Source organism: Cynocephalus volans, chromosome 12 (assembly GCF_027409185.1).
Source record: "Cynocephalus volans isolate mCynVol1 chromosome 12, mCynVol1.pri, whole genome shotgun sequence".
In the NCBI taxonomy this organism is placed as follows: domain Eukaryota; kingdom Metazoa; phylum Chordata; class Mammalia; order Dermoptera; family Cynocephalidae; genus Cynocephalus; species Cynocephalus volans.
Genome location: NC_084471.1, coordinates 10117125 through 10138303, shown reverse-complemented (window position 1 = coordinate 10138303; position 21179 = coordinate 10117125). Strand labels below are relative to the sequence as shown.

The following is a 21179-nucleotide window of genomic DNA, read 5'->3' as shown; positions in this document are numbered from 1 at the left end:
ATAGTTGCTGCCTAAACCTGGGTTCTGTAATAAAGGGCACCCATGGGCTATAATGATAAAAAATACCACGAACCATTAGTGGAATGTCAGCCCCACAGCTCCCATCAGCCAAGCCTACAAGAATGCCCACTGGACATCATGTCACTCTTGGGAGACCTGGACACAGGGAGGGGCAGAGCTTCGAACCACGGTTCCCTTTCTTCTTCAGCCTCATTAGGAAGCATCAAGTGGCCAAGCTGTTTCAATGGGACAATTAAATCAAAAAGATGGATGTCCACTCAGGTGCTACTCCTTCTTCACTTCAGCTGATATTAATGGTGCTGCTAAAATTAAGGTGAATTTCATCTCTAAGGGCTAAAAGAACTTCAGAGCAATCATATGGTGACCCTGGTGAAGGAGCACACACAACTGGCGGCTGACAAGAAGGGCTCGACTCTGTTCTGGGGATACAACCACACAAACCACAGCTCTCAACTCCAGCAAACAACCCTCAGGTGACATGGCAAGACCCTCTACAGATGTTGCACCGTGAATGGAGGGTTTGTCTCCTTTTGTCAGAAACTTGGCTATAAGGACAAATGATGATTTAAGATACTCAGGATGAGAGGGAAAGGCCTGACTCATTTTAAGCAGGGAACAATGGCAATAAGAGAGAAATTTACAAGACTGTGGTCAGTTTCACTTCTGCTGCCCTAGAATTTCAGAACAGCTGTGAAACTGTGTGCAGAGATAACTTTTGCTAGGCTGCTGGCTGTGGTAGGAGTGCAGGGGCAAGGAGACGCTAAAAGTAGCAAGAGCACAGATATGACCCTATCCTGCGTGGCCTTCGTGCTTCCTCTGCCTCTGTCCCTTCTGGGGGATGGGCTGGGCCCCAGCAACAGCAGTCTTAGAAGAAAGCTTCAAATGTCCCAGCAGTACCTATTTAAAAAAAAAAATTTTTTTTTTTTTAAATTTTATCTTAGGATAAAAAAGGAACTAGTCATGAAAGCTTTGCTGAGGTCCCACCCCATCTTCTAACAGCAGGGGGAGCTCTAGATTTAACAAATAATCTCTAAGAAAAACCAGTCCAGGTTCCTCCCCAATCTACCAGAGCATTCCACGGCACTATCCAAGCTATCCCAGTTCTTATATGGGGAGGTCTTGGGCATTTCAGTGGGTAAACAGACAGCCCTGCACCTGCATCTACTGTGTAAAGCAGGTCCCATTCCAAAGTCAGTCTCCAAAACGCTGCAGTGCAGGAATCTGGACTGGGTGTGATGGGCCAGCAGGGAATGAACACGCAACCTGGGATCTCGGAGAGCTCAGCACAGAGATGAGAAAAAAGTACAAAGAATCAAGGAGAAAACCTCCACCATCTACCCCACCCAACTCCAGTTTCCTCATCTGCTCCATTATTCTCCATAGCATTCACCACCATCTTGACACTCTTTACAGCAATACTACACATTTCTACATATTTTTCTTATTTGCTATGGTTAGTCTCTTATGCTCCATCAGGGCATGATGGGGGTTTCTTTTGTTTCACACAGTATTCCCTGTGCCTAAAGTACTGGGCGCACAGTATGCCAGCAATAATTACTCATTCAATGATTTAATGAATAATCTATAAGAAATGGGTACAAAGAGGCTAGCGACAGGGGAGTTGGAGGATTCTGTGGCAGAGCTCTAAACTTTCATCTCAACAGCCAGGATTCTGGCTCTCATCTGGGCTCAAAAACGTCAAGAGTCCTGGATAGAGAGTCAAGGGATTTGTGTTCTAGTACCGGGCTCCACCAATTACTGCTGGTGTGGCACAGGGTGTGACGACTTTCTGGGGCTCATTTTCTCCTGCAGAGTGAGCCTCTGCTCCTCTCCCGGTATGTTGTAAGAGTAAGATGAGCACGAGAGCGCTCGGAAGCGAGTGCTGCGCTCGCCCGTGTGCCTGTGGTGCTGCGGCCAGCAGACGCTGTAATCGGGTCGAGTCACTGGTTCAATTCCCTCACTATCCAGCTAGCTTCTGTGCCACAGCCACAGGCTACCTGTCTAAAACCCCAGCTGGTTTGCTGCCTGAAAGACACACTATGGCTATCCCAAGGAATAAGACATAAATGCAACTTCAGGAAAAGGAACTCACCAGCACAGAACTTTTTGATGGAAGGGGAGTACACCACCTTCATGAACAAAGGACTGTGCACCATTAAGGGGGTGACAGCAAATGGCTATAGTACATATGAACTCCTACTTGGTCCCCCTGAGTTAAGGAAATTCTCACATAATAGTAAGAAAGAGACTAATATTTACTGAGTGCTTCCTGATGTGGTAGGCATTGTTCTAGACATTTTAAACATGTTAGCTAATTTAACGTTCCTAATGATTCCATGTGGTAGGTACAATTCCATTTTACAGGTAAGGACAGGCCCAGAAAGGTTAGGAAAGGCTGGGAAATGGCAGAGTATGCCCTAATTCATCTCACCCTCAGGTCAGAGTTCTTTCCACTCCTCTGGGTTGATTTTTAACTTCTTCAAAAATAGAGAAGAAAAGAACCTATTGGATGTGGCACACATCAATTACACGTACTGCTTTGACATACATCTGAGTCCAGGCAATGTGGAAAGGTCAGCTTGACCCCAGTACTGAGCACAGAGAGATGTGAGGAGGACTCCAAAGACGGACTCAGGGACCCCTCCAAGGGACTCCAGGGCTTTCAGGCATCAAAAGTCATAGTTCAAAACCAGGGGCTCACCATGGTGGGGCCCTTAGCACTGATACTGGGAAACAAACCAGGAGTAGGGTGAGGCGGCTAGAAGAATTTATTAGTGGTCAGGGCCTGGTTAAGACACCACAAATGAGAACTAAGAAAAGAATGCAAGACAATAATGACCATTCCCAAAAGACAGCTTCATTTTATAATAACAACCACCACATTATAATCCCATTAAACCTGATTCACAACCCATGAGGTGGAGACACTTATTCCCATTTTATGTGTGATGAAACCAGCAGTGGATGAGAGGTGGTAACCTGCCAGGCTGTTCACCAAATGGTGAGCCCAACTCACATCTAGTTCTGTCTTCCTCTTCTCTTCTCCTCTAAGCTTTCTGACAGGTGTGCCAGCTTCTCCCGTTCGCTGAGCAGCCCAGCTTGGTTTGTGCTTCTGCTTCCCCACCTTCAGTTCTGCTCTCTGATGGCAGGTTCGGCACTATCAATAGCCACTTCAATAGCCAGGGGAAAGAAGGACGAGCAATGGCCCCTCGCCCTTGGGGTTTCTGTCAGGACTTCCTGCTGGGCGCTTCTCAGGTTCATCTGGGGCAGCAAATGCTCTTGGTACATAAGGGTTTGAGGCTGAGAAGGCGGCCCTGTATGTGTCCAGCCAACTCTGTTAAAGGCCACACCGGGAAGAGTAGCCAGTGAAGGAGAGGTGAGAGAGATGCAAGTAAGCCCTGGGCTTTCTCGATGTAGGAACCAGTGGCAATGGAGAGTCCAAGTCACCTCAAGCTTCTAAGCTTAAAGGGGATGAGACACAGGAAGCAGAGCAAGGCAGAAAACAGGTGTTAAAGTTTAGGCCTCTGCTGGCTGTGGAAAAAAACGAAAGACTCAAAGCTAAGTCATAAGTGTGTGTCCCACTAGGAGGGCTGTGTTCATGCTGTCTTAACATGTGGAGGAGATGAAGTCTCACAGGAGATGGAGTCTTAACAGCTTCGCCAGGAGCCAGGATTTTACTCACTAAATATTTCATTTTCCCTGAAACTCCTAGAAGACAGTCTCTGGAAAGGAAACCCCCCCAAAGACCAGTGCAAATCCAAGAGCTATGCATGTTGTCTGTAAGAATACACATTTTCAGTGTCAGAGGGCAGTTCTTGGTCCATTTCTCCCACCCCAGGAGCTGGCTCCACTGGAGTCCTGTACTGCCGTGTGTGGACAAAGGGAAGTGTGCAGCACGTACCCAAAGGAAAATAACCACGCTCCTCACAGAAATCAAATGAACAGAAGTGACCAAGAGCTGTGGTGTTCTTAATCACAGTTTCAGTTCTAGACGTGGGCCCCACCCCTGGCTGGCTATAACCACCAATTAATATTCTGTTCCCTTTCTCCTGCACCCATTTTCTTTCTCCCCTGATACATTTGCTGCCTTAATTAAATGGGGTCATTTGTGAACTAAAGAAATAAAGAGTGAAAAAATTTCCATTTTCTTTTTTAAAATATCCTGGCATCCACTGCAAAGGGGTAACTCCACACTGTGCTCAGAATGTCTGTAAGGCTCTGTGCAGGAGCCCCGTGGCCAGACTGGTCTTCATTTAATCTAGCACCAAAGAATAAGTATGAGGACGCTTAAACACCAACCTATCTCAGCAATTTTAGGACATCAAACCAGCACTTTCCCCTCACCAGCTCTAGATTTACTTAAACACGTAGGCAAGTGAGTCTTCTAGTATCCGCAAAGCATTTCTGGAAACGCCTCTCAGCAAGGAGTAACAGCTATTACCATCCAGCCTAATTTCCTCATCATTATCATTAAGGAATATTTATTATGTGCCTGGGTCTGAATGTCACTTTATTAGGTGCTAACATAATAAAAATGATGGTTCCCATCCTTGATAAAATAATATGCCAGAAGTTCACCAACAATTTTGTATTCAGAGGAACTCAAAGGCTCTGAACATAATACTGTTAACAGCGGTCACTGAAGTGCCACGGTCCAAGCAGCCCTTCTTTCTGGCAAGGCTGTTGGGTTTCTTTTTCCACTGTGGAAGCAGGGAGCATACACACAGTGCATCAGCAGGTGCTGAGTGTTTGTACGGGAATAAACACATTTAACAAACGAGGTAGGGAACTAGAAATATATCCATCCATCCATTTATCCAATAAATAATTATCAAGTAAGTACTATGCTAGTTACCGAGGGCAAGGATACACAGATGGGGTTCTGGCCCTCAGAGAAAGCTCACAGTCTGGTGGCGGGAAAGGCAAATAGTTACAATGCAAGATGGAACTAATATAGCGAACAGAAGTAATTTAAGGGTCTCTCTCTCTGCTCTCTCTGCTTCCACCATCTTGCAACGTGAGACCCCTGGGTCACTGTTGCCAACACCAGATGGACTTTGGACTTCCTAGCCTCAAAAACTAAGCAGCCTGAGGCCCGTGCCAGATGCACCTGTTCCAGAATCTCTGAAGTTTCCTGGATCCCCAACAAACATTACTCTGGGATTTATGGTCTGATGAAGCTCGTCTTGACCAAGACTCTTACTGCCAACCTGGAGAGAGTCATTGTCCTTGACACAGATATCACCTTTGCAACCGACATTGCAGAGCTGTGGGCAGTATTCCATAAGTTCAAAGAAGACACGTCCCAGGCCAGCCCAGTGCGCACAGAGCGGGGAGACGTCCGGTCAGGGAGGCGGAGACTCGACAGAAACCACACACCCTGTGGGGTCGCCACTGCACGATCCAACAGCCCGGGCCAGAGCGCACGGAACAGGGAGAAGTCCTGCACGGGAAGTGAAAGCTCAGCAGAGATCACACACCCTGTGGTACGTGATCCAGCAGCCCAGCAGAGTCCAAGCTGACCAAAGAGGTGGCTCCCCGGAGAGGCCCAAGACCCGAGGCAACCATACACACAAGGCACTAGAGGCCAACTGAGAAGTCACTGAGGTAGCCATACCAAATTGGCAACCACAGCAACATCTTAGTCAGTCAATAGTCTCAAACCGGTAGACGGTGAAACCCCCTGCCACAATGAATAAACATAAAAAAAAAAGATACCAGAAATACAAAAAATCAAGAAAGTACACCACCAAAAGTTAATAAATCTCAAACTCTAGATCCTATAGAACAAGAAGCCCTTGAAATGACTGACAAGGAATTTCGAGTGATAATTCTAAGGAAACTGAATGAGATACAAGAAAACTCAGCTAGACATCATGATAAAACGAGGAAAAGTATACAGGACCTGAAAGAGGAAATGTACAAGGAAATCAATGTCCTGAAAAAAAATGTAGCAGAATTTGCTGAACTGAAGAAGTTATTCAGCGAAATAAAAAACACAACGGAGAGTTTAACCAGCAGGCTTGTCGAAGTTGAAGAGAGAACCTCTGAACTTGAAGATGGGCTGTTTGAAATAACACAAGCAGACACAAGAAAAAAGAAAAAAGAATCAAAGACACTGAAGAAAATCTGAGAGAGATATCAGACAACCTTAAGCGCTCAAATATCCGAATCATGGGTATCCCAGAAGGGGAGGAAAAAGGAGATTGCATTGAAAACATATTCAACAAAACAGTGGCGGAAAACTTCCCAGGTATAGGAAAAATCACAGATCTTCAGATCCAGGAAGCTCAACGATCTCCAAACGTATTCAACCCAAAAAGGCCTTCTCCAAGACATGTCATAGTCAAATTGGCAAAACTCAGAGACAAAGAGAGAATCTTAAAAGCTGCAAGAGAGAAGCGTCAAATCACCTATAAGGGAGCCCCAATCAGGCTCACATCAGACTTTTCATCACAAACCCTAAAACCTAGAAAGGAATTGGATGATATATTCAAAATACTAAAAGACAAAGATTGCCAGCCAAGAATACTCTACCCTGCAAGGCTATCCTTCTGAAATGAAGGGCAAATAGTATATTTCTCAGACAAACAAAAACTGCGGGAGTTCACTACCACATGACCACCCTTACAAGAAATCCTCAAGGGAGTACTGGGTTTGGTTCCTGAAAAATAACTACCACTGCCATAAAAACCCAAGAAAAATCAAAACCCACTAGTATAATAAAAATGGCATTCATGAAGAGAAAACAAAAAAACAAAAACGCTATCTACAACCCAAGGAACCAACAAACACAGAAAACAAACAGTAAATCAGAAAGCAAGGAACAAAAGACCCCTAAGACAACCAAAGAACCGATAAAATGCTAGGAATAAATCAACACCTTTCAATAAAAACTCTTAATGTAAAAGGCTTAAATTCCCCAATCAAAAGACACAGACTGGCTGACTGGATCAAAAAGGAGGACCCAACTATATGCTGCCTACAAGAGACCCACCTCACCCATAAAGATTCACATAGACTAAGAGTGAAAGGATGGAAAAAGATTTACCATGCAAACAGAAAAGAAAAACGAGCTGGAGTAGCTATTCTTATATTTGACAAAATAGACTTTAAACTAAAAACCATAAAAAGAGACAATGAGGGACACTACATAATGATAAAAGGACTGATCCATCAAGAAGACATAACAATCATAAATATGTACGCACCCAATGTTGGAGCAGCCAGATTTATAAAACAAACTCTATTAGACCTAAAGAAGGAAATAGACACTAATACCATAATAGCAGGGGACCTGAACACCCCACTGTCAATATTAGACAGATCATCTAGGCAAAAAATCAGTAGAGCAACACAAGATCTAAACAATACTCTAGACCAATTGGAATTGACAGATATCTACAGAACATTCCGTCCAACAACCTCAGAATATTCATTCTTCTCATCAGCACATGGATCATTCTCCAGGATAGATCACATATTAGGTCACAAATCAAGTCTCAATAAATTCAAAAAAATTGGAATTATCCCATGTATTTTATCAGACCACAATGGATTAAAACTAGAAATTAATAACAAACGAAATTCTGGAAACTATACAAACACATGGAAATTAAACAGCAGTCTACTTAATGACTTATGGGTCCAAGAAGAAATCAAGCAGGAAATCAAAAAATTTATTGAAACTAATGAAAATAATGATACATCATACCAAAACCTGTGGGATACTGCAAAAGCAGTATTAAGGGGGAAATTTATTGCATTAAATGCTCACCTCAGAAGAATGGAAAGATGGCAAGTGAACAACCTAACACTTCACCTTAAAGAACTAGAAAAACAAGAACAATCCAAACCTAAAGTTAGCAGACGGAAAGAAATCATTAAGATCAGAGTAGAACGTAATGAAATTGAAACCAAAAAAACAATTCAAAAGATCAATGAATCAAAAAGTTGGTTTTTTGAAAAGATAAATAAAATCGACAAACCATTAGCATGGCTAACTAAAAAAAGAAGAGAGAAGACTCAAATAACAAAAATTAGAAATAAAAAAGGCGATATTACAACTGATTCATCTGAAATACAAGGAATCATTCGAGACTACTATAAACAACTATATGCCAACAAATTTGAAATTCTGGAGGAAATGGATAAATTTCTGGACACACACAAGCTCCCAAAACTGAACCATGAAGACGTAGAAAATTTGAATAGACCAATAACAATAAAGGAGATTAAAGCTGATCAGAAGGCTCCCAACAAAGAAAAGCCCAGGACCAGATGGATTCACAGCAGAATTTTACCAAATATTCAAAGAGGAATTGACACCGATTCTTTACAAACTATTCCAAAAGACTGAAACAGACGCAAATCTCCCAAACTCATTCTGTGAAGCAAACTCATCCTGATACCAAAACCAGGTAAAGATATAACCAAAAAAGAAAACTACAGGCCGATATCCTTGATGAATATAGATGCAAAAATCCTCACTAAAATACTAGCAAACAGAATACAGCAACACATACGTAAAATGATTCACCACGATCAAGTGGGATTCATCCCAGGGATGCAAGGTTGGTTCAACATACGCAAATCAATAAATGTGATACACCATATTAATAAAATCAAACACAAGGACCATATGATCATCTCTATAGATGCTGAAAAAGCATTTGATAAAGTTCAGCACTCATTCATGACAAAGACCCTCTATAAGTTAGGTATAGAGGGAAAGTATCTCAACATAATTAAAGCCATATATGACAAACCCACTGCCAATATCATCCTGAATGGGGAAAAGCTGAAAGCTTTTCCTTTAAGAACAGGAACTAGACAAGGATGCCCACTCTCACCACTCCTATTCAACATAGTGTTGGAAGTACTAGCCAGAGCAATCAGAGAAGAGAAGGAAATAAAGGGCATCCAGATTGGAAAAGATGAAGTCAAACTGTCCCTGTTTGCAGATGACATGATTCTATATATTGAACAGCCTAAAGCCTCTACAAAAAAACTCTTGGAGTTGATAAATGATTTCAGCACAGTAGCAGGATACAAAATCAACACACAAAAATCAGTAGCATTTCTTTTCTCCAATAGTGAACATGCAGAACGAGAAATCAAGAAAGCCTGCCCATTTACAATAGCCACCAAAAACATAAAATACTTAGGAATTGAGTTAACCAAGGATGTGAAAAATCTGTATAATGAGAACTACAAACCACTGCTGAGAGAAATTAGAGAGGATACAAGAAGATGGAAAGATATCCCATGCTCTTGGATTGGAAGAATCAACATAGTGAAAATGTCCATACTACCCAAAGTGATATAGAAATTCAATGCAATCCCCATCAAAATTCCAAAGACATTTTTCTCAGAAATGGAAAGAACTATCCAGACATTTATATGGAGTAATAAAAGCCCACGCATAGCCAAAGCAATGCTGAGCAAAATAATAAAGCTGGAGGCATAACACTACCTGACTTTAAGCTATACTACAAAGCTATAATAACCATAACAGTATGGTACTGGCATAAAAACAGACACACTGATCAATGGAATAGAATAGAGAATCCAGAAATCAACCCACACACTTACTGCCATCTGATCTTTGACAAAGGCACCAAGCCTATTCACTGGGGAAGGGACTGCCTCTTCAGCAAATGGTGCTGGGATAACTGGATATCCATATGCAGGAGAATGAAACTAGATCCATACCTCTCACCATATACTAAAATCAACTTAAAATGGATTAAGGATTTAAATATACACCCTGAAACAATAAAACTTCTTAAAGAAAACATAGGAGAAACACTTCAGGAAATAGGACTGGACACAGACTTCATGATTACGACCCCAAAAGCACAGGCAACCAAAGGAAAAATAAACAAATGGGATTATATCAAACTAAAAAGCTTCTGCACAGCAAAAGAAACAATTAAAAGAGTTAAAAGACAACCAACAGAGTGGGAGAAAATATTTGCAAAATATACATCTGACAAAGGATTAATATCCAGAATATATAAGGAACTCAAACAACTTTACAAGAAAAAAACAAGCAACCCAATTAAAAAATGGGCAAAAGAGCTAAGTAGCCATTTCTCTAAGCAAGATATACAAATGGCCAACAGACATATGAAAAAATGCTCAACATCACTCAGCATCCGGGAAATGCAAATCAAAACCACACTGAGATACCATCTCACCCCAGTTAGGATGGCTAAAATCCTGAATGATAAATGCCGGCAAGGTTGCGGAGAAAAAGGAACTCTCATACATTGTTGGTGGGACTGCAAAATGGTGCAGCCTCTATGGAAAATGGTATGGAGGTTCCTCAAACAATTGCAGATAGATCTACCATATGACCCAGCTATCCCACTGCTGGGAATATACCCAGAGGAATGGAAATCATCAAGTCGAAGGTATACCTGTTCCCCAATGTTCATCGCAGCACTCTTTACAATAGCCAAGAGTTGGAACCAGCCCAAATGTCCATCATCAGATGAGTGGATACAGAAAATGTGGTACATCTACACAATGGAATACTACTCAGCTATAAAAACGAATGAAATACTGCCATTTGCAACAACATGGATGGACCTTGAGAGAATTATATTAAGTGAAACAAGTCAGGCACAGAAAGAGAAATACCACATGTTCTCACTTATTGGTGGGAGCTAAAGATTAATATATAATTCTCACACACACACACACACACACACACACACACACACACACACACACAAAACACCGGGGGGGGGGGGGAAGAAGATATAACAACCACAATTACTTGAAGTTGATATGACAAGCAAACAGAGGGGACATTGTTGGGGGGGAGGGGGAGGAGGGAGGTTTTGGTGATGGGGAGCAATAATCAGCCACAATGTATATCGACAAAATAAAATTTAAAAAAATAAAATAAATAATAAATAAATAATAAATCGTTTAACATTCAAAAAAAAAAAAAAAGAAGAAGAAGTAATTTAAGGTGCTAAAAAAGGACAGAAGAGGTAAAGTTTGATCTGAAGGAAGAGGGTATAAACTGCTCAGGAAGATTTGACAGAGAAAAACCCACATACACTAAATAGGAGCAGCACAGGCAGACAAGGAAGGGGGTGGGGAGATCACCTGAGGCTGAGGAAGAGCAAGAGCTCAAACATGAAAGTGTAAAAGAACAAGGCAAATTCAGGAGAGTAAAAGTAGTCTGACACTGGTGGACCAACAAGTTCACGTGGGGACGATGTGGCTGGAAGCGTAGGCAGGGCCCAGCCCGGTGAGAACTTTAATGTGCTCCTGCAGAACCACCAGCTTTAGGGAAGATGGAGTAGATGTATTTTTCTCTATTCTTCCCACTAAGTATAAGGAAAAACTCGCGACAGTATATATAAAACAAACAAAAGTAGATTCTGAAAGGGTTAGAGAAGAACGCAGACTGGCTAGGGGCCTTAGGACCCGAGGAATGAGGCAGAGGTAACTTTCCTGGGGTTTTTCTGTGTGTTTGTTTTTGTTTTGCTTCATATAACCGAGATTTGAAGCTGAAGAAGCTGGCAACCTGGAAATGCCACTGGATGTAGACCCAAAAAAGGCCCAGGGAACTCTGTTCCCTCCTACCAAAAGACCAGGAAAGGGCAGCATAGCAAGGCAGAAACTTTACACAGTAATTGTCCTACTTTAGTCACACACCACAGAAAAAAATGGTGGCCCCACTCCCAAGCAAAGGCTGAGTTGGGAGCCTAGACTTCTACCCTTGCAAGGCTGTGATGAGGTGCCCCAATACCCCTGCTGGGGTGGTATCAGAGAAGGCCAAGTAGGAAGCTGGGACTTTTATTCTCAACGGCCAGTAAAACACCCTCCCAACAGTGTCAGCGGAGACCAGGTGGGGAGTCTGGACTCATACCCCCACCTAGCGTTAATGAGGCACCCCTCCCCCAACTGCTGGGTGATGTCGGAGGAGGGCTGCTGGGGAGCCGGGACTTTCACCAGTGCCCCAAGATAACAAGGTCACCCCCACCATGGAATTAGTGGAGAGCACATGGGGAGCTGGAACTCTCATCCCTAATGAGAAGGTCCTCTCCCACCACCAACTCAGGTGTCAATGGCTGCCAAAGGAGGAAACTGGACTTCTACCTCCACCTGGTCATAATGAGGTGGCACCATCGCCACCTTCCCTGCTGAAGTAGTGTCAGAGAAAGCCAGCAAAAACAGAAGGAAATAAAAGGCAGAGACTTATAACCTATTACAAAAGTGTCCAAATTTCAATCAAACATTACTCAGCACACCAAGAACCAGGAAGATCTCACACTGAAAAATGACAATCAAGAGATGCCAACACCAAGATGACAGATGCTAGAATTATCTGACAAAGATTTTAAAGCAGCCATAATTTTAAAAAATACTTTGATGAAAAATTACAAATATACTTGAAACAAATGAAAAAACAGAAAGCCTCAGCAAAGATATAAAGAACAAATGAAAATTTTGGAACTGAAAAATATAATCATTGAAATTAAGAGCTCAGTGGATGAGCTCAACAGCAGAACAGAGGGGACAAAGTAAAGATCAGTGAACTGGAAAACGGAACAACAGAAAGAAAACATAAACAGAACCCCAGGGACCTGTGGAACATTAGCCAAAAAAAAAAAAAAAAAAAATCTAACATTGTGTCACGGAAGTCCTGAAGGAAAAAGATGGTGAGGTTGAAAAAGTACTTAAAGAGACAATAGCTGAAAACTTTCCACATTTGGCAAGAGATATAAGTCTATAAATAAGCTGAGCAGACACCAAATAAGAAAAACCCAAAGAAATGTGTACCACCAACAAACCATAATTACACTTTCGAAAACTAAAAGAAAAAAATCTTGACAGCACCAAGAGAAAAACGTTTTAAATGACAGTATATCTCTCATCAGAAACCATGGAGACCAGAAGGAAGTGGCACAATATTTTTCAAGCGCTATTAAGGACTTTATCCTGAGGATCGATGTGTAGCCACCACATTAAACAGGGGAGTATCAGTAATCAGAACTGCATGGAGGGGAGCGGGGGGAATTGTTTCTAACTTGATGTTTTATGATAAAAAAATAAAATTCGCAGAAACACACCTGGTAATTGCCATGTTTTCATTTCACTCCCACATGTCTGCACTCACATGATCCCCTTCCCTTTTCCCCTCCTTCTAATTTAAAAATTTTCAAACCTACGAAAAAAAAAAAAAACACTGAAAAGAACAAATAAGGAACAACCATATAACGTTGACCTAGATTCACCAGTTATCTTTTAGCAATATTTGTTTTATCTCTCTCATATACACACACATTCAATTTTTCTTCATTCATGGAATCTCTTGAAAATAAGTTGCAGACATTAATTATGAAATTTTCTTTTTCCCCTTTTCCATTGTGATATATCAGCATAAAGCTGGAATACTAAATCAACAGAACTGAGATTTCCCTCATGTCTCATGCTTTGTAATTATCAATTCTATAGTTGTGGAACCAACCTTTATGGCTATCAATACCACCCCCAATCACTTTAAATTACCTTAGGTATCATAATATTTCTTCTTATGTGTATCAAAATTCATACTGAGCAATGAGTCTGGGTTGCAAAAGAGGATTTATGTTTTGCATCTGTCTCTACATGTTTGTCCACAAGTTAAACAGAAACAAACACAAGAGCTAGATCACGACATTTCACCACTAAATTCTTCAGCATGAATTTCCTAAGAATAAGGACATTCTCTTAAATAACTAAAATATTTTTATCACACCTGAGAAAATTAACATAAATTCAATAATATAATCTTATGTACAGTCCATATCTGAATTTCCTCAAATGCCCCCAAAAATGTCTTTTATAACAGTTTGGATTCCCCCCCCCCCCCCCAATCCAAGATTTAATCAAGAATAATGTACTAGGGCTGGCCGGTTAGCTCAGTTGTTTAGAACACAGCCTTCTAACACCAAGGTCACAGGTTTGAATCCCCTACTGGCCAGCCACCAGAAACAAAGAATCATGTACTGCACTGGGTTGCTGTCTCTTTAGTCACAATCTAGAGCAACACCCTTGCCTTTTTCGTTTTTCATGACACTGACTTGTTTCAAGTATTGAATCCAATTGTCTTGCTATACGTATTGCTTGTTCTACATTCTGAATTTGTTTCCTCACAATTAGATTTAGGCTAAACATTTTTGGCAAGAAGACTACACAGATGATATGTACTTTTTAACATCAGGAGGAAGAGATTATATTCAGTTTTGAGCATGCTGAGTATTAGTTGAGTGTGAAATGTCCTATCATGTGTGTGTATAGGCGATAGGACCTACTTACTAAAGTAACATCATCTAGGGATAATGCGCTATGACATGTAAAGACAAAAGAAACTACTTCCAAGGTTGAATCTTAGAGAATCCCAGAATTCAAGGACAGGAGATAAAAGAGAACCCAGCAAAGGAATCTGTGAAGGATCACAGAGTCAGGAGAGGATGAGGCAAAGTTGTTATGAGGAGTAAGCTTCCAGAAAAAGCGTGTAGGTAGAAAGAGAGAGAGAGATGTTAACAGTGGGGAGGTCAGGCAAAACAAGGCTTGCAAGGTTTCCAGTGGTTATACTTAGAACCTGGCCAGTGATGTCAGAGTTATGCCAGTGGGTTGGTGGATGCAAAAACTGCACCAGACTGAGAAGTGAATAAGAGGTGAGGAAGTGGTGTCAGAGGTGTGTGTCCCCTAAGAGGTTACAGATGACTCATTACTCATTCATTACCCATTCGTTCTTCCAACAAATATTTGAGAGTCAGCTGCTTTGGTGCTGGCATAGCCATGTTCTTGTGGAGCTTACACTCTAGTGAAAAAAGACACACATAAAACACATAAACACATAACACAGAAGGAGGTGGTATATGCTGTGGAGAAATATAAAGCAAGGTATGAGCAATAGAGAGTAACGGTGTGGGGCCAATTTATATGGAGTGGTCAGGTAAAGACTTTCCAATAAGGTGATGTTTGAGCAGGGACCTAAAGGAAGGGAGTGAGCTCTACAGCCATCTGGGGAAGATCCTTCCAGGCAAGAACAATGAGTGCAAAGGCTTTGAGTGGGAACCTGCCTGAGTGATGGAGGGACATCAAGGAGGCCAGGGTGGCAGAGCAGAGTGAACAAGGAGAGTGGGAGGAGACGCAATGAGAGAGGAAGCAATGCAGGGCCTAGAGGAAACAAAATGAGGAAAAGAAATAAAGTAGGATGGTGCCTGTCAACCCTGACGTGGACAAAAAGCTTTCAGACAGTAACATAAAAAAAACAAAAAAAGGATTTGCTGCAAATGGTCTCCTTGTTTCCCCCTGATAGTTGCATAGTTTGTCAAGAACTACCTTACTTAAGCTACTCGGTACCTATTACTTTCCACATTTTATAATTGAGAAATGACTTGCCTGAGGTCACATTCCAACCAATTGTAGGATAAAGACTAAATCTTGGTTGTTCTGATTCCAAAATTCAGATCATTTTATTTATGTATATTTCAGCAAGAGAGAGAGAGTGGAGAGTGGAGGTGAAAAAGGAAATAGACACTTCCCTGATCAAGTACCTTCCCCCCGCGAAATGCATGATAGTTACAAAAAACCAAAAACAACAGTGATTTTAATCTGCAATTTCACATTTTGCCTTCTTTTACTGGCTACTCCTTTGGAAATAAATGCTGCCTTGTTATCTTCTCTACCTGTTGGCAATGGGACAGAAAGGAGACTTCAGATCTAACCTTAGAAAATGTCAAGGGGACACATATTCTCCTACGCCTTTTCCCTCCAGGCCTCTCCTGGAGGGGCCAACACAGTAGAAAAGGGAGTCACTGTATAATCAAAAACTCCATCCGAAGTTAACTGAGCCTTTTGCCACATCCCTTAGCCTAGCACAAGAGTTTGTCACACAGCTCTAGGCAATTCATTAGCTTGCCAAACTGACCACCGACATGTTACAAGGCCACAGAGGGGCAGATGAGTCAGGCTTTGCACAGCACTGGAGATGCAGTTCACGAGCTGCCTGTATGCAATCGTCTTATACACAGCAGCTTCACCTGTCTTAGGAATTTGACATCAATTCTTGAATCACGTTGGTAGGGCTCTCCTCTACTTGAGAACTCCTGGGGAAATACTCTGTGCCATCACTAAAAATGGAAAGGGGGAAGATGCCAGCAGCCTTTGGCTCCATGTTTCTCCATGTGTGGTTCAAGAACCATTAAGAATGTCTGTGGAATGCAAGAATCTCTCTGGAATGCAGATTCCTGGGCCTCGAGAATTTTAATCTTTAGTAAGCTCTTTAAAGGATTCTGGTGACACTTAAATTTGAAAACCATTGCTTCCCTAGTACAAAAATCAAGGAAGAGGTGAGGAAGTAAGGATTTTATTTGCTCAGTCTCCACCACCAAGTCTAACTGATTAAAATGCACACTTAGGAAGAACTTGATAAATTTTCTCAACAGCCTGATTCAAAATTTCAACTCTGCTGACTGTGTGGGTAAGGAGTTCTAACTTCCTGGGCTTTCAGGATCATCACAATGCATATATTTCTGGGAGTCAAAGAATCAGGGCTTTTTGTCATTTTCCTCACTCTCTGGCCAGGGCCTAAATTCAGCTGGGATGAATTTCACACCCTGCTGTTTGTATCATGGGTGTGGTAATTGTACCCAATGGAAGGCAGCTACAGAAATGTAGTCTTGGTCTTAGCACCCAGAGGGTGAGGGACACAGAGGTTCCCTAGTATCAGTGCAGGAAATGGGGAGGGTCCCTCACACATTGAGTGACAGAAGAGAAGAGGTTGGCTGAATCACTGGTGTGTAAGGGTTGACATTAGCATTAGGCAGATGATTTTTCTTAGGGTTCCATATTCAGGCAGAGTAGAGGTTTTTAACCTGGAGGACACTGCAGCAGCTTTTCAGCAGCTATGAATCCCCTGGAAATTGCTGAATTTTGGGTGCTTGTTTGGGCGACTGTCTAGTGAGAGGATGTGCAAGATTTTCCAAAGAGAATCCATGGATGAATCAAGAACCTCTGATTTAACAAAGGGTTATGACAGAAGTGGCCTTCAAGCCTCACAACTAGCACACATGAGCAGCAACCTGGAAGCAACTGTATTGGAGGGCATAAAAGGGACAGTGTTCCTCTCACATCCACTACCTTTCACCTGACCTCACCCACTGCAGGTCCTGATCTGATGCTATTTTCAATTATCAAGTATTTTCAAAGTTGAAATCTCATTGAGAGCACAGCAGACTATCAACACAAAATTCCTGTGTGGGTAAGAACCATTATAAACTGTGACCTTCAGGAAACAGCACAGGGTTTGGAGCCACAAACTTGGATTGGGTCTGCCTGTCTTTCAGTGGCTGTGGGACATGGGGCAAGTCACGTAACCCCTCTGAGACGCAGTACCCTCATCCACTAAAAGGCAATTATACTAACTACTGCACTGGGTGATTGTTAGTATCAAATAAAGTAAAAGTGTTTTGCCATGTGCCAGAAGGCATGTTAAGCTTAAAGTATTGTCACTGCTGTAAATTTTTTCTGTGTCATTCTACTTCTGAAAGAAACAGCATGTGTGTGGAGTCAAATGCTGAGACCTAACTGGGCTTGACTTTCATTTTTTGACTTTCTGTTTTAGCTGACACAATAAAATGCCTACAAAAATATCCCGCAACAAAGACCATTAACCAAAGAGTTGTGTCAACAGTTCCAGGGACTTACCAGGACAATGAGAACCAGAACTAAGTTCATGTGAATCAAAGAAAGAGCCTGGGTGGCGGGGTGTGGAGAAAAGACCACACATTCTGGCACAAGCAAGGATCCAAACTAAGTCATAAAACGTTCTTCATACACATCCTGTTTTGGTATGCAGGCTGGCCAACACCCCTGTTTTGGCACCTGTGCTGTCACCCCCACCCAAACCAGCAGAACTGTACTTCTTACAATGAATGTAAGAAGTGGAGACTCAAGGTTGCCAAATCTTTTCCTTCCCAAAAGTGTAAGTGCAGCTAACACTTAAGAGTGTCCCACTCTTGACCACTGGTGGTGAAAGAGGCTCAAGAACAGGAGAGGTGAGCATGAGTGTCAACAGATACAGTGAATTACAAAAGATTAAAATATCAGGGGCCACATATTTTTAACTTGACCTTCCAGGCTTCTCTTTGACATGGACCAGCCATGTTTAAAACTACAGTCCAATCAAAGCTCCAGATTGACCCATTATCCAGTGTATACTCCTTGGTAAAGCACACAACAATTAAGGAAACAAAAAGCTATCACCTCTTTTTGAAGCCCCTTAATCACTATGCCTAAGTCACCTATTTAGATACAAGCTCCAAATCACCTTTGCCCTTCTTTTTTTTTTTTTTGTCTTTTTCGTGACCGGCACTCAGCCAGTGAGTGCACCGGTCATTGCTATATAGGATCCGAACCCGCGGCGCTCCCAGCGCCGCACTCTCCCCAGTGCGCCACGGGGTCAGCCCACCTTTGCCTTTCTACAAATAACATACTACTACGCTGAAGAATTTTAAATCAGCACCATCATCAGGGATCTTTCAGGGCTCTCCTTGGACAGGTGATTCTTTAGGATTTGGATCATTTAGGTAAAATTAGTGAGTAGCACCAACAAGTAACTTTATAACTTCCTCTAGTTCATTTAATATCCTGAAAATAAGTTGACCTTGTATATCTCAGATACTTCAAGAACCAATTATTAAATGAAACAACACCTACTTTTTAGGTATTAAATTGTATCAAGAACTCATATGAAGATGACTACTCTCTATGGCCTGTTCAGTAGAGCTCACTATTGGATTCTTCTTTGAATTCAACAACGAATGTACTCAGAACATGACCACACAATTCACTCCAGAGCACTATTTTAGGATTTGTTAGCAACTGGCCAAGGAGGAGGTTCTGTGCTAGTCACTGATCCATGAGTTAGAAACATGTACCACAGCAGCAGGAAAAGAGATGGAACACTGACATCTATCACAAATGCAACATAAAACGCCTGGGAGTGATGTGCCTAGTTGGTCTTCTCCTGAGAGAAAAGAGAAGATTCCTGAGGCCACATGCCTAACACAATTTTCTCTCAGCTTTAAATCTAGAGATCAGGTTAACCACACTCCTAGAACACGTTTTATTATGGTGATTATCAAATGCTATTTAAACTAGGGATTCAATTACAGTTAAATAGTCATGGAGAGAGGAAGGGAGGAAGGGAAAGAAGGAAGGACCGACTTTTTTTTGGTAGCTGGCTGGTATGGGGATCCGAACACGTGACCTTGGTGTTATAACGCTTCACTCTAACAAACTGACCTACCCTGTCAGCTGAAACTCTCTCTTTCATCCAAAGATGTTTTTGTATATGAAAGGGCCAAGTGGGTTGCACTAATATACCATGAGAACAAGCATCTGCAAGAAGTGGGAGCCCAAGGGCACTGACCAGACTGGTGCAGTGGGTGGAAGGCTGGGCTTGAAGAAGCCTTTTCCCAGGTCCTACTGGGAAGAGGCACTGTTCAGATCTTAGCCAAACATCTCTGGCTCACAGGGGCAGCAGTTTGGAGAACACCACAAAGAACCGCTAGCAATTCCCAAATGGACAGGAGCAAAAGGGAGATGGATCAAGGCCCAAACAGACCGGGTTCTGCCCTCATCCACACTCACGAACCTATGAAGTATCCATTGAGACATAATGTCCTTGACAGTAAAACACTTCACTTAAAAGCAAACAAATGACGTTTACTTGAAACCTACAGTTTTGTCATCTTAAATCTTTGTAAGTTAAAAAAAAAAAAATGGGCAGACCACTCTCAAACCAGACCATGATCTGCCCTGGAATCACCACTGTGTCCCCACCAGTGAACGCTTCCATCTCTTGGCAAGTTGCCTAGGTATTAAAAAACAGTATTTCCAACAAAGCCACTTGTTTGTTTAGTTTTATTTTTAAGAGAAAGAGGTTAAAAAGAAACACTCACTACCAGGGAGAGGGCAAGCTAATAAAATGACAGTCTTGTTAATATATGACCAAAAGGGGAATGATCTTAACAGAGCACCAAGTTGGCTACTGGTTCTTTGACTTTTAACAACTGATAACAATTGTTTTTTAATCCACCAGCAGGAAGGAAAGTGAAATTAAGAAGGATTTTATTTATTAAAAAATAGTTACTGTTCCTAAACACTAGTTTTGACAGAACTTAAAATACATACACACGTCACGCTGCTGTCAGACTCACGAGACGGCAGGTCCGAGCTAATGCTCCTCTCATCCCTAAATGAAAATAACGCGGCCCACACTTCAAAGGCATAGACAGTGCATCATCTCACTTGACCTCCACATTACTCTGTAGGTAAGTTACTGCTCTGTGGGTAACTAACTCTGTGGGTAGCCCATAAGATGGGTTGTTATCTCAATTTTATAAAAGTGAAAGTTGAGTTCAAAAAGGTATTGAGTTACCCAAAATCAACCTAATTCCCAAGTGGCAGAAGAAAACTCCACTGTTTAATACAATAGCTACCAGCCACATGTGACTGACAATGTTAAATCATAGCTTCTTTCTTATTATAAGAAACTCTGAAGCTTCAGAGGTTGGTTTATCTTCCTGGTGGTTACGAAAACTAAAAAACTAAAAATTATACATAATTTTTAGCTGAAGAGTGACGAAGAGATCAAACCAAAGAACTGAGGAGTTAGGGAGTCAAGATGTAGCAAAGCTTATTAAAAATACATAGCCTGGGCTGGCTGGTTAGCTCAGCTGGTTAAAGTGCTGCCTTGTAACACTGAAGTCAAGGGTCCAGATCCCCATATTGGCCAGCTGCCAAAAAAACCCCAAAACAAATAAAATACAGAGCTGTAGGAACCCATTACACGGAGCCATTCTTTCTAGTTTCAATGTGAAATATGCGGGGCCTACTTGTGTATCTATGAACCATTCAAAACTAGCTGGTTGGTTTGTTCACTTTTTCACTTAGCAATGTATCTGAGCACCTTTCAAGGGCCAGGTAGTCTGAAAGGCCTCTGGGTTGACACTAGTTGGCTGCCCTGTCTGAGTTTTGCTGGCCTCACACTCTTTGGATTCTCCTAACCATTCAGAGGTAAGTGTCACCAATGACCATGGCTGGGCACACAGAAATTGTGCTGGGCCATTTAAAAT

The 21179-nt window shown here is 41.9% G+C and overlaps 1 protein-coding gene and 1 non-coding gene across 3 annotated transcripts in view; both read right to left on the bottom strand.

The window, feature by feature from the left end:
- The window catches only part of MRTFA (myocardin related transcription factor A), a 121236-nt gene that overhangs the window by 25155 nt on the left and 74902 nt on the right, over positions 1-21179 (bottom strand). The gene's annotated exons all lie outside the window — the stretch shown is intronic.
- Positions 13570-13696, bottom strand: LOC134361410 (small nucleolar RNA SNORA40). The gene has a single exon (XR_010021434.1). It is a non-coding gene; the product is annotated as a small nucleolar RNA SNORA40 (small nucleolar RNA).